This window comes from Lepus europaeus, chromosome 4 (genome assembly GCF_033115175.1).
Source record: "Lepus europaeus isolate LE1 chromosome 4, mLepTim1.pri, whole genome shotgun sequence".
In the NCBI taxonomy this organism is placed as follows: domain Eukaryota; kingdom Metazoa; phylum Chordata; class Mammalia; order Lagomorpha; family Leporidae; genus Lepus; species Lepus europaeus.
The window spans coordinates 51886340-51899866 of NC_084830.1; the positions used below are offsets into that span (position 1 = coordinate 51886340).

General features: G+C 40.6%; 1 protein-coding gene across 1 annotated transcript in view; it reads right to left on the bottom strand.

Moving 5' to 3' along the window:
• LRRC69 (leucine rich repeat containing 69) overlaps window positions 1–13527 on the bottom strand; it is a 132426-nt gene that overhangs the window by 23660 nt on the left and 95239 nt on the right. The gene's annotated exons all lie outside the window — the stretch shown is intronic.

The window sequence follows — 13527 nt, forward strand, 5'->3', positions numbered from 1 at the left end:
TAGAGTTACAGACACAGAGAGAGACAAAGATCTTCCATCTGCGGGTTCACTCCCCAAATGGCCACAACAGCAAGAGCTGGGCCAACCGGAAGCCAGGAGTCAGAAGCTTCTTCTGGGTCTCCCATGTGGTTGCAAGGGCCCAAACACTTCCACCATCTTCCAGTGCTTTCCCAGGCCATAAGCAGAGAGTTGAAACAGAAGTGGAGCAGCCAGGACACAAACCAGCACTCATATGGAATGCCAGCGTCACAGGCAGAGGCTTAGCCTAATACACCACAGCACTGGACCCCACAACGGTATTTTAAGAATGTGATATACTCTTTTTTTTTTTTTTTTTTTTTTTTGACAGGCAGAGTGGACAGTGAGAGAGAAACACAGAGAGAAAGGTCTTCCTTTGCCATTGGTTCACCACGGCCGGTGTGCTGTGGCCAGCGCACCGCGCTGATCTGATGGCAGGAGCCAGGTGCTTCTCCTGGTCTCCCATGGGTGCAGGGCCCAAGCACTTGGGCCATCCTCCACTGTACTCCCGGGCCACAGCAGAGAGCTGGCCTGGAAGAGGGGCAACTGGGACAGAATCCGGCGCCCCGACCGGGACTAGAACCCGGTGTGCCAGCGCTGCAGGCGGAGGATTAGCCTGTTGAGCCGTGGCACTGGCGTGATATACTCTTGTTTTTAGAAGCATAAAATTTTAATACTGGCATAAATGACCATGGCCTTATTGACCATTGATACTATCTTCCATATTGTGCAGCTGAGAAAACTTGTTTATGGTAATAGAAATGGTTAGTAATAGAATAATTCAAATGATTAGAACATTTTGAAAATATTATATTTGTTACAAAGCCAAATGTGATGACAAATAATATTCCAAAACACACCAAACTCCAGGTCTCAGTGACTGTCTTATGATTGATTTGTCCTCAATGAGGATGTCACAGGAAACACAGGAATATTAAAGTATTTGCACTATACTCCACCGTGCACAGAGAAAACAAAAACAAGAAGGAAAACATACAATTCACAAGGATATTTAAACTTCTATGGACAAAAATCTAAATCCAGTTGGAATCTACCACTTCAGTACAAAAATAACAAATTTCCCTATATTAATATCATTCCTTGCCTCCCAAGAATCCATATTACTCTCTAAGCTCAACTAATTTTGGATTTCTCTGAACCTAAATTTCAGCTATAAGATGGGGACAGATTCATCCTCAATGGTCTATTGGTAAAAGAGGTCTCTGGAAAGAAAAAAGAGGCCTTATTTGTGGTGTCTGTTGATCCCTTTGTGTAAATATTCCAACCACGACTCAAGTCACTGAATGCAGAATGGGAAGGAGCGGTGCAAAATCGGTTCTTCCAAACCAGGTGAACTGGTACCATCACACTATTGTGTTGTGCAAAATATATGGGGGAAGAGGCAATATTTCTTGGATTTCAACCCAGGATTGGAAACAGATCAAGCACTCGAAAATTAAAAATACCTTATTTAAAACAATTTTGGGGCATCATGTCACTAGATTTCAAGTTATAGGAAAATATGGGCACTGGTTTGAGTTTCAACTGCTCCACGTCTGATCCAGCTCTCTACTATGACCTGGGAAAGCAATGGAAGATGGACCAAGCCTTTGGGCCCTGTACCTGAATGTGATACCTGGATGAAGCTCTAGGCTCCTGGTTTTGGATTGGCACAGCTCTGGCCATTGCAGCCATCTGGGGAGTGAACCAGAAGATGAAAGACCTCTCTCTCACTCTCTCACTCTCTCTCTCTCTCTCTTTGTATGTGTGTGAGTGTGTGTGTGTCTGTGTGTCTGTCTGTCTGTCTCTCTGCCTCTCTGTAGCTCTTTCAAATAAATTAATAAATCTTGTTTTTAAAAAGTTATAGGAAAGCTTGTACAACATAGCCAAGATTTTTAAATACAGACGTCAAGCCCACAATGGTGTCACCTTGAGTTCTGGTCTCACAACAGACCCGTCAGCTTTCCTAATTCAGTTTCCTACATTATCTATCACAAGGGAACAACTTGGTGTGTTGAATCCAGTGCTGCCCTAAGTCAGTACTAAATGCACTGTAACAAAAAGTGACATTTTTTGTGTTCAATGTTCATATTTTCCTTTCTGTCCTATAGAATGTCACTCACAAAAATCTAGCATAAATTTTGTGACTAAATAGAAGAACAGATTATCAATCCTTCAATTATAAAGTACTGTCAAAGAGGAAATTTTGAGACCCAGTGTTGTAGCATAATGGTTAAAGCCTCTGTCTACAAAGCTGGTATCCCATATGAGTACCAGTTCGTGTAACAGCTACTCCACTTCTGATTCAGCTCCCTGCTAATGGCCTGGGGAAAGCAGCAGAGGATGGCCCAAGAGCTTGGGCTCCTGCCACCAGGATAAAGCTCTTGGCTTCAACCCTAGCCATCATGTCATCTCAGGAATGAATCAGACAGTGGAAAATATCTCTCTCTCTCTCTCTCTCCCTCTCTCTCTCTCTCTTTCTGGCTCTCCTCCTTTCACTGTCACTCTTTCAAATAAATAAATAAATCTTAAAAAAAAAAAAGATCAGGGCTGGCACTGTGGCATACTGAATAAAGCCACCTAGGCACGATTCTAGTTACAGCTGCACCACTTCCAATCCAGTTCCCTGATAATGTATCTGGGAAGCAGAGGAAGATAGTTCAAGTGCTTGGGCCCCTGTACCCACATGGGAGACCTGGAAGAAGCTCCTGGCTCTTGGTTTTGGATTGGCCCAATTCCAGTCGTCACTGCCAACTGGGGAATGAACCAGCAGATGGAAGACCCCTCACCTCTCTCTCTGTAACTCTGCCTTTCAAATAAAAAAAAAAAAAACTTAAAAAAAAAGGATGAAATATTGATTACCTTAATTTGTTCAGTAAGCATCGTATACATGTATGTTACTGGAACCCATATATATATGCACAATTATTAAAGTTTTTAAATTAAATTATAATAAAGAATTGATACAAAAATATCATTCCATAATCTATATCTAAACTCACAGCCCATTTGTTAAAAAGCTGAGGATGGGCATTTGATGTTGCAGTTAAGATGCCACGTGGGACAGCTGCCTCCCATGTTGGAGTGTCTGGGTTTCACTCTGGCACTGCTCTGAATTCCAAAAGCCTGCTAATGTGCACCCGGAAGGCAGCAAGTGATGGCTCAAGTAACTCTGTCTCTGCCATCATCTTGAGTAAACCAAATTGAGTTCCTGGCTCCTGGCTTCGGGTTGGCTCAGTTCCATCTTTTGTGGACATTTTAGAGATTGAACCACTGGATGGAATATCTCTTTTCTCTCTCTTTTTCAAATAAAATAAATAAAATTTATTTTTAAAATGTTAAGGTTTGATTTAAATTTGAATTTAAATATGCAAAATATTTATCTACATGAATCGCATTTTAAATTTGACTTTAGTTCCAAAGGAATGACTTTCTCTCTTTAGGGTTATGTTTCTCTAACTTCAAGTTCTGTTGGCATTCCCCCATCAAACCAGAAAGAAGTTATCTTAATTGAAGGAAAATTCAACAGCCTATTATTTGTAGCAGGTTAATTTCCAATAACATAAAGTGTCACAATCTCTCAATGTGCACTCTGAGTATTCCCCAGAGTGACATCTTTCATATCCACAACTGGGTTTCTCATTACTCCGGCTTCTTCAGAAACTACATTCTTTGCTATCACTCTGGCAGCAAATAATCTACATTATCCCCCAGTAACAAAATGTTGTTGAGGCATTTCAGTCTTTATACATACATCCAGATAATCAGTGTTAGGAGTCAAACCTTGACCGGTCAGTGTTGTTCCCCTACCACAGGGGTCAGTGGACATTTTTGGTTGTTACCACTGGTGGGAGCAACACGGCTGTCTTCTACTGGGGAAAGACCAAGGATGCTGCTAACCACCTGACAGGACAGCGCCAACAACATAAACTGTCAGGCCCAAAAAATGTCCACACTGCCAAAGTGTAGATGCACAGTTTAAAGGCATTGGAGAATAAAAAGTCACTGATCCTTCATGAACTGGAGAGGGAACTGGCAGCTGAAGGAAGATGAAGTTTCAGGTGAGAGTTTTCATTTGTTTTTAAGGCTTTTGAGCAAGCAGAAGATATATGGCGATGAAAAGAGATTAATATAGAGGATAAAGAGGGAATAATTGAAAGATAAGTGGCCAGGTGAAGAACTAGAATTATCTTTGAATACTAACATCTAATTGTCTTCTCCTCTGTGGTCAGAGGAAAGGAGGATTAATAACAACCAAGAACAAGTTTAAAGGTGCAGCGTTGAATGGTGGAAGGCATCAGGCAGGATTCCTTTGATTTTGTCTATAAATAGATTATCTGCAAATTGGATTTATTAAAAAACAAAAAAATACTTATTTATTTTTAAATCTTTGAAAGACAGAGTGATAGAGGGAGAGAGAGACAGAGAGAAAAAGACATCTTCCATCCACTCGTTCATTCTCCAAATGGTTGGGGCTATGCCAAGCCAAATCCAGGAGCCTTGAACTCCATCGAGGTCTCCCATGTAGGTGGCATGGGTGCAAGTACTTAAGCCATCATCCTCTGCCTTGCCAGGTGCATTAGCAGGAAGTTGTATAGGAAGTGGAAGAGCCAGGATTGAAATAGCACTGTGATATAGGATGCAGGCTTCCCAAGCCAAAGCCTAACCTACTGCATTAAGATGCCCACCCCGAATACATGATTCATAAATAAACAAGCATTTCAGGACATACAGCTGTCCCTGGGCATTCAGGATTTGCAAAGGCCTTCTTCTCTCTAGACTTTGTAACTTTTTATAACTATTCCTATAAAACTTCAAGCTTTGAAAATAATATATAAATTCAGTAAGTTTTTTTCTTACTTCACTAGGCTAAAGTAAGCAGATATCAGAGGGGCAAGCTTAGAAAGAGCATTTTTAATGTGAACAGGAAAAAAGGAAGTTGAGATCCCACACAGACTCAAAAATAGAACTGATAAGTAGGCTATATCAAATTCCCATGTACTCTTCAGAACATCTCAGAGCTAACACAGGGACACTTTAGACACAACTGAGATTTCTAAATAAACTAAAGGTAAGTTTACAAGAGGATGAGATTTAAGTGTGGGGGCTCTGAGTTACAAAAATAATTTTTTTCCAGTGTTCTTTTTTTTAAAAGTTTTTTTTACTTTTATTATTTAGTAAATATAAATTTCCAAAGTACAGTTTATGAATTACAATGGTTCCCCCCCCATAATTTCCCTCCCACTCACACCCCTCCCATCTCCCGCTCCCTCTCCCATTCCATTCACATCAAGATTCATTTTCAATTATCTTTATATACAGAAGATCGATTTAGTATATATTAAGTAAAGATTTCATCAGTTTGCACCCACACAGAAACACAAAGTGTAAAATACTGTTTCAGTACTAGTTATAGCATTACTTCACATTGGACAATACATTAAGGACAAATACCACATGAGAAGTAAGTACACAGTGACTCCTGTTGTTGATTTAACAATTTGACACTCTTGTTTATGACGTCAGTAATCTCCCTAGGCTCTACTCATGAGTTGCCAAGGCTATGGAAGCCTTTTGAGTTGGCCGACTTCGATCTTATTTCGACAGGGTCATAGTCAAAGTGGAAGTTCTCTCCTCCCTTCAGAAAAAGGTTCCTCCTTCTTTGATGGCCCCGTTCTTTCCACTGGGATCTCACTCACAGAGATCTTTCATTTAGGTCTTCTTCTTTTTTTCTTTTCCATGGTATCTTGGCTTTCCATGCCTACAATACTCTCATGGGCTCTTCAGCCAGATCTGAATGCCTTAAGGGCTGATTCTGAGGCCAGAGTGTTGTTTAGGACGTCTGCCATTCTATGAGTCTGCTGTGTATCCCACTTCCCATGTTGGATCGTTCTCTCCCTTTTTGATTCTATCAGTTAGTATCAGCAGACACTAGTCCTGTTTGTGTGATCCCTTTGACTCTTAGACCTATCAGAGCCATCAATTGTGAGCTGAAATTGATCACTTGGACTAGTGAGATGGCATTGGTACATGCCACCTTGATGGGATTGTATTGGAATCCCCTGGCATGTTTCTAACTCCACCATTTGGGGCAAGTCCGATTGAGCATGTCCCAAATTGTACATCTCCTCCCTCTCTTTTTCCCACTCTTATATTTAACAGGGATCACTTTTGAGTTAAAATTTAAACACCTAAAAATAATTGTGTGTTAATTACAGAGTTCAACCAATAGTACTAGTACAAAACAAAAAAAAAATACTAAAATGGATAAAGTATTACATGGTAGATCAACAGTCAGGACAAGAGCTGATCAAGTCAGTGTTTCTCCTACTGTCCATTTCACTTCAACAGGTTTCCCCTTTGGTGCTCAGTTAGTTGTCGCCGATCACAGAGAACATATGATATTCATCCCATTGGGACTGGCTTAATTCACTCAGCATAATGTTTTCCAGATTCCTCCATCTTGTTGCAAATGACTGGATTTCATTGTTTTTGACTGCTGTATAGTATTCTATAGAGTACATGTCCCATAATTTCTTTATCCAGTCAACTGTTGATGGGCATTTGGGTTGGTTCCAGGTCTTAGCTACTGTGTATTGAGCTGCATAAATATTAATGTGCAGACTGCTTTTTTGTTTGCCAATTTAATTTCCTTTGGGTAAATTCCAAGGAGTGGGATGGCTGGGTTGTATGGTAGGGTTATATTCACGTTTCTGAGGAACCTCCAGACTGACTTCCATAGTGACTTTACCAGTTTGCATTCCCACCAACAGTGGGTTAGTGTCCCTATCTCCCCATATCCTCTACAGCATGTATTGTTGGTAGATTTCTGAATGTGAGCCATTCTAACCGGGGTGAGGTGAAACCTCATTGTGGTTTTGATTTGCATTTCCCTGATTGCTAGTAATCCTGAACATATTTTCATGTGTCTGTTTGCCATTTGGATTTCCTCTTTTGAAAAATGTCTATTGAGGTCCTTGGCCCATCTCTTAAGTGGGTTGTTTGTTGTGATGTTGTGGAGTTTCTTGATTTCTTTGTAGATTCTGGTTATCAACCCTTTATCTGTTGCATAGTTTGCAAATATTTTTTCCCATTCTGTTGGTTGCCTCTTCACTCTCCTGACTGTTTCTTTTGCAGTACAGAAACTTCTCAATTTGATGCAATCCTAATAGTTAATTGTTGCTTTGACTGCCTGTGCCTCCAGGGTCTTTTCTAGGAAGTCTTTGCCAGTACCTATATCTTGCAGAGTTTCTCCAATGCTCTCTAATAATTTGATGCTGTTGGGTCATAGATTTAAGTCTTTAATCCATGTTGAGTGAATTTTTGTATAAGGTGAAATGTAGGGGTCTTGCTTCATGATTCTGCATGTGGAAATCCAATTTTCCCAGCACCATTTATTGAATAGACTGTCTTTACTCCATTTATTAAATAGACTGTCCTTAGATTGGTTGTAGATCCCTGATCAAATATAAGTTGGCTGTAGATGTTTGGATTGATTTCTGGTGTTTCTATTCTGTTCCATTGGTCTATCCATCTGTTTCTGTACCAGTACCATGCTGTTTTGATAACAACTGCCCTGTAGTATGTCCTGAAATCTGGTCTTGTGATGCCTCTGGCTTTGTTATTGTTGTACAAGATTGCTTTAGCTATTCGAGGTCTCCTGTGTCTCCATATGAATTTCAGCATCATTTTTTTCCAGATCTGAAAAGAATGTCTTCAGTATCTTGATTGGTATTGCATTGAATCTGTAAATTGCTTTTGGGAGAATGGACATTTTGATGATGTTGATTCTTCTAATCCATGAACATGGGAGATTTTTCCATTTTTTGGTATCTTCTTCTATTTCTTTCTTTAAGGTTTTGTAATTTTCATTGTAGAGATTTTTAACATCCTTGGTTAAGTTTATTCCAAGGTATTTGATTGTTTTTGTAGCTATTGTGAATGGAATTGATCTTAGAAGTTCTTCCTCAGCCATGGCATTGCCTGTGTATACAAAGGCTGTTGATTTTTGTGCATTGATTTTATATCCTGCTACTTTTCCAAACTGTTCTATGAGTTCCAATAGTCTCTTAGTAGAGTTCTTTGGGTCCCCTAAATAAAGAATCATATCATCTGCAAAGAGGGATAGTTTGAGTTCTTCCTTCCCAATTTGTATCCCTTTAATTTCTATTTCTTGCCTAATAGCTCTGGCCAAAACTTCCAGAACTATATTGAATAGCAGTGGTGAGAGTGGGCATCCCTGTCTGGTACCAGATCTCAGCGGAAATGCTTCCAATTTTTCCCCTTTCAATAGGATGTTGGCCGTGGGTTTTTCATAAATTGCTTTGATTGTATTGAGGAATGTTCCTTCTATACCAAATTTGCTTAGAGTTTTCATCATGAAAAGGTGTTGTATTTTATCAAATGCTTTCTCTGCATCTATTGAGATAATCATATGGTTTTTTTTTCTGCAGTCTGTTAATGTGGTGTATCACGTTGATTGTTTTGCGAATGTTGAACCATCCCTGCATACCAGGGATAAATCCCACTTGGTCTGGGTGGATGATCATTCTGATGTGTTGTTGCATTCTATTGGCCAGAATTTTATTGAGGATTTTTACATCTATGTTCATCAGGGATATAGGTCTGTAATTCTCTTTCAATGTTGCATCTTTTTCCGGCTTAGGAATTAAGGTGATGCTGGCTTCATAAAAGAATTTGGGAGGATTCTCTCTTTTTTGATTGCTCTGAATAGTTTGAGAAGAATTGGAGTTAGTTCTTCTTTAAATGTCTGGTAGAATTCAGCAGTGAATCCATCTGGTCCTGGGCTTTTCTTTGTTGGGAGGGCCTTTATTACTTTTTCAATATCTGTCTCAGTTATGGGTCTGTTTAGGTTTTCTTTTTTTTTTAAACTTTTATATAATGAATATAAATTTCCGAAGTACAGATCATGGATTACAGTGGCTTTCCCCTCCATAACTTCCCTCCCACCCGCTACCCTCCCCTCTCCCGCTCCCTCTCCCCTTCCATTCACATCAAGATTCATTTTCCATTCTCTTTATATACAGAAGATCAATTTAGTATATATTAAGTAAAGTTTTCAACAGTTTGCACCCACACAGAAACACAAAGTGAAACATACTGTTTGAGTACTAGTTATAGCATTAAATCACAATGTATAGCACATTAAGGACAGAGATCCCACATAAGGAGCAAGTGCACAGTGACTCCTGTTATTGACCCAACAAATTGACACTCTAGTTTATGGCACCAGTAACCACCCTAGGCTCCCGTCATGAGTTGCCAAGGCTATGTCGACTCTGATCATATTTAGACAAGGTCGTAGTCAAAGTGGAAGTTCTCTCCTCCCTTCAGAGAAAGGCAACTTTAAGGGAAAGGGTTTATTGGGGAACACCCAACTGACCAGAAAGCTGATTCCAGCCAAGACTGGGAGAAAAGTCACTCATCTTTTGTAGGTAGAGGGGTTTGTCTGTAGAGAAATTTTGAACAATTATACAGCATTAAGGGGGAAGAGGACCATCAGTACACACAGGTTGGGAGTAGAGCCATTGGTGGTAGAGGAGAGGTTATGATTACAAAGGAATGAGGTCCAAGTGCAGTAGACAGGGTCTAGAACAAAGGACAGAGTCATTATTAGAGGAGCTAAGAAAGGTGCTGTCTAAGCTACAATTAAGTTTTCTGATTGAGAGGCAAATAGAACCTGATAGAAGGGGCTTGATAATAATCTGTTGGGCTTTAGACCTTGTGAGTTAAGAGGCCCAGACCTATCTATCTCTTCACATGGGGTACATCCTAAGGGAGGTGTGAACATCCTAGGCGAAGGCACTCTGTTGACTTTCATTACTTGGCTGGCCTGGGAGGAGAGCTGGCCAGGTAAAGGCAGGTGGCATCTCTAACAAGAAATTTACAGTTCTGCCTGCAATATTGCTGACCCTACCTACTTGGCCGTCCCCTCAGCTGCAGTGGTCACTTTGGAAGCTGGGCTGAGTGAAGGGCTTTTCAGCTTAGAGCCAATAAGATCTGTGGCTCTGACCTGGGCATCCTTCGACTCCAGGGCAGGTCCATTTCCAGTGATCCAACTCTTGGCATAGCTGCCAGGGCTCTTCACAAGCTGACTTCTGCTGAAGCCCAGGCTTACCACATTGAAAGCCACCGCAGTGGACTGGCCTGTTGGGTCTGCTTGAGGGCAGATCACTGTACAGATCAGCCATTAATAGGCCTGCCACCCATTGCTTCTGATGCCTACCTTTCTTTTCCTCCTGGTTTGTGTTAAAGCAGACCAGAGGATGCAAGTCAAGGGAGTGCCCAAGTTCCATCTCTAATCTTCGGTGGCCTGAACTACAAGTCTATAGTCACAGGCATGTGCTGTAGTAGTTTTTCTAAGGGAGACAATGCCCATGAGGAAAATTATATTCTCACTTTAAAACTTTCTTTCCCTTTGGTCTGAAAGGGAAGTTTTTTCTACTTACTGTTTACTTCACTGATGGCGAAGTAAATCTAGCTATGAAATTATAATTTAAGCTCTTATTTTGGCTATGCTATTACAGAAAAATGTTAGCCATCTCTTTTATAAGGTCTAAAGATTAAATTGTGCGTCCTACAGATTCCTTCATAATAGAATTAGTTTCCTACCTTGAGGAGAATAGAGAAATGAAAGAACAAGTTGGGCTTAGAATAGAGAAATGAGGGAGCAAGTCCTAGATCGCTTGCTGACAATAGCAATATCACATGAAAACATAGCAAACAGTTTCAACCATTAGATAACAACTTAAGAAAACATTTACCAGAAGGTCCAATGCCTTCTATAAATTTTAAGAATCATGTATTTGGAAACACCTCTTAAATATCTAACATGGTGTAGTTTGTTTAACCAGTAAGCTTAAGCACAAACATATAAAATGTTTTTAGTTTCTTTCTACCAACAAGTAAAAAACATATGATGCAGAGATTCAGGTCACACGAATTAAGATGTATCTTTGATTAATTTTAGCAGCTTAAATTTATGGACAATCTTATCTATAAGCCAATTAAAATAAAACTCAATAAATTTTTCCCATGTGGACATACAATATGTACACACATATAACATAATAGACCAATATAGCAATTTTAATAATAGCTTTTAAAATCTTTAACTCTTTTTGTAGATTTCCAATTGATTTGAATTGCTCTTTGTTTTTAGTAACCTCAGTTAACCATACTTTCTCTCAGTTGGTACTGTTAATACATTATTGGCTTCATCTGTTTACAGAGCCATCCCAAAGTACCGAATACAATAGAAGTGGCTGGAAAAAGTCCATAGGAACCTATAGGAGGACAGCTAAGCACAGAACCAACAACGCTTTAGTTTTATGAGTTATGGGTCTGTTTAGGTTTTCTACAAAAATAATTTTAATTAACAGTTCATAAAAAGGATATGAATAAGATTTGCCATCAATAGGAAATTGAAGAAACTATATGATAAACTTGTTATCTAATCAGAATTATAAATAATTAGACTGATGATATCAATTGAACATAAGAAAGCCCCAAACTCTGTAGTGGGAATCCCTCTCTCACACACCCTGTGTAAATGGGAGGGAAAACAGGCAGGAGGTGACTTGGCAGAATATTCCATCAGTATCTGCTGGAAACTAGTCCCCAGAGAAGATTCTTGGAGGGAGTTGAAGATAGGAGGCTAAAAGCCAAGGCTGGAGGGAACGAGATGACTGAATTCCCAGGCTGTAAACAAACACACACACACGCACACACACACGCACACACACACACACACTCCTTCATTTGTGCCAGCATGCCAGAGAGAAGCAGCTGAAAGCCCAATTCCAGCCCCTTCCCTGCTTTTTAATATCCTGGTCCTTAAAGCTGAAGGGATCGTCTCCAGCACCCTCTCCATCCTTTCCTGATTTCAACTCCACTGTAGAAAGAACTGCTCTAGGAGGATTTATTTGTATCACTTCACAACCCCCTTCCATACTTGCTGTAGATCTTGCTTCTGCAATGGAACCAGTAGCCTGAAGAGGCCTCAGGTTCCATCCCCAATGATGTGAGCTCTTTACAATGCATATCAGACCACTTGGCTCCCTCTGACACTGGAGAACCATCCAGAGGTTTCTCATCTCACAGTGAAATGCAAATTCTTCACCCTGGCTTAGAAGACTGTCATGACTTGGGCCCTGCACTATATCTTTGACCTCATCTCCTGGTTCTCATTCTCTCCCTTGGTAACACTGGCTTTGCTCCCGAGCTTTCTCCACTTCAGGACCTTTGTATTCCCCTCTTGGGACGCTTTGGTGCCAGAACTGTCCATACATTTAAAGTCTGAATAAAATGGAATAAAATATTTAGTGATTAGGAAAGGGACAGGACTTGATAACCAAAGACTCGATAACCAGAAAGTTTTCATTAATGTACAAAAGCAACTGAAAGACCTTCCCATAGGTGCATGAGATGAGTCTCTTCACCAAAGAAAATTACTCAAGACAAGCGGCTTTAAGAGGATAACAAAAAATAAGAATTAGGCTAGCACCGCGGCTCACTAGGCTAATCCTCCACCTGCGGCACTGGTACCCCAGGTTCTAGTCCCGGTTGGGCACCAGATTCTGTCCTGGTTGCTCCTCTTCCAGTCCAGCTCTCTGCTGTGGCCCGGGAGGGCAGTGGAGGATGGCCCAAGTGCTTGGGCCCTGCACCCCCATGGGAGACCAGGAGGAAATACTTGGACCCTGGCTTCAGATCAGCGCAGTGTGCAGGCTGTAGTGGCCATTTGGGGGTGAACCAATGGAAGGAAGACCTTTCTCTCTGTCTTTCTCTCTCACTGTCTAACTCTGCCTGTCAAAAAAAAAATAGGAATTAAGAAGATACATTATTTTACCCTGTCAAAATGCAAGTAAAACAACACCTACTGTCACAGAGCAAATAATATTGGAGCAATTTCTATGGAAATGAATTGGTAATATTGTTAAAAAGCCTGCAAGATTCTCTACCTCTCTGAGTAATTCTACTTATAGGAATTTATCCAAAAGAAATATTTGAAATGAGAACAATATTTAGGTATAAAATTTATGCATACTATTTTACATCTCAGAATTCTTTAAAAATTTAAAAAGCTTATTTCCCACTTAAAACTTGCATGGTATGGGAGACTAGGAGGAAGCACCTGGCTCCTGGCTTCAGATCGGTGCAGTGTGCCAGCCGTTGCGGCTATCTGGGGGGTGAACCAATGGAAGGAAGACCTTTCTCTCCGTCTCTCTCTCATTGTCTAACTCTGCCTGTAAAAAAGAAACACACACACACACACACACCAAAAAAAAAAAACCCAGAAGACTCTTCATCACTTTCTTAAAAAAAACTTGTATAAGTTGGCACCGCGGCTCAATAGGCTAATCCTCCGCCTAGCGGCGCCAGCATACCAGGTTCTAGTCCCGGTTGGGGCACCAGATTCTGTCCCGGTTGCCCCTCTTCCAGGCCAGCTCTCTGCTATGGCCCGGAGAAGGCAGCGGAAGATGGCCCAAG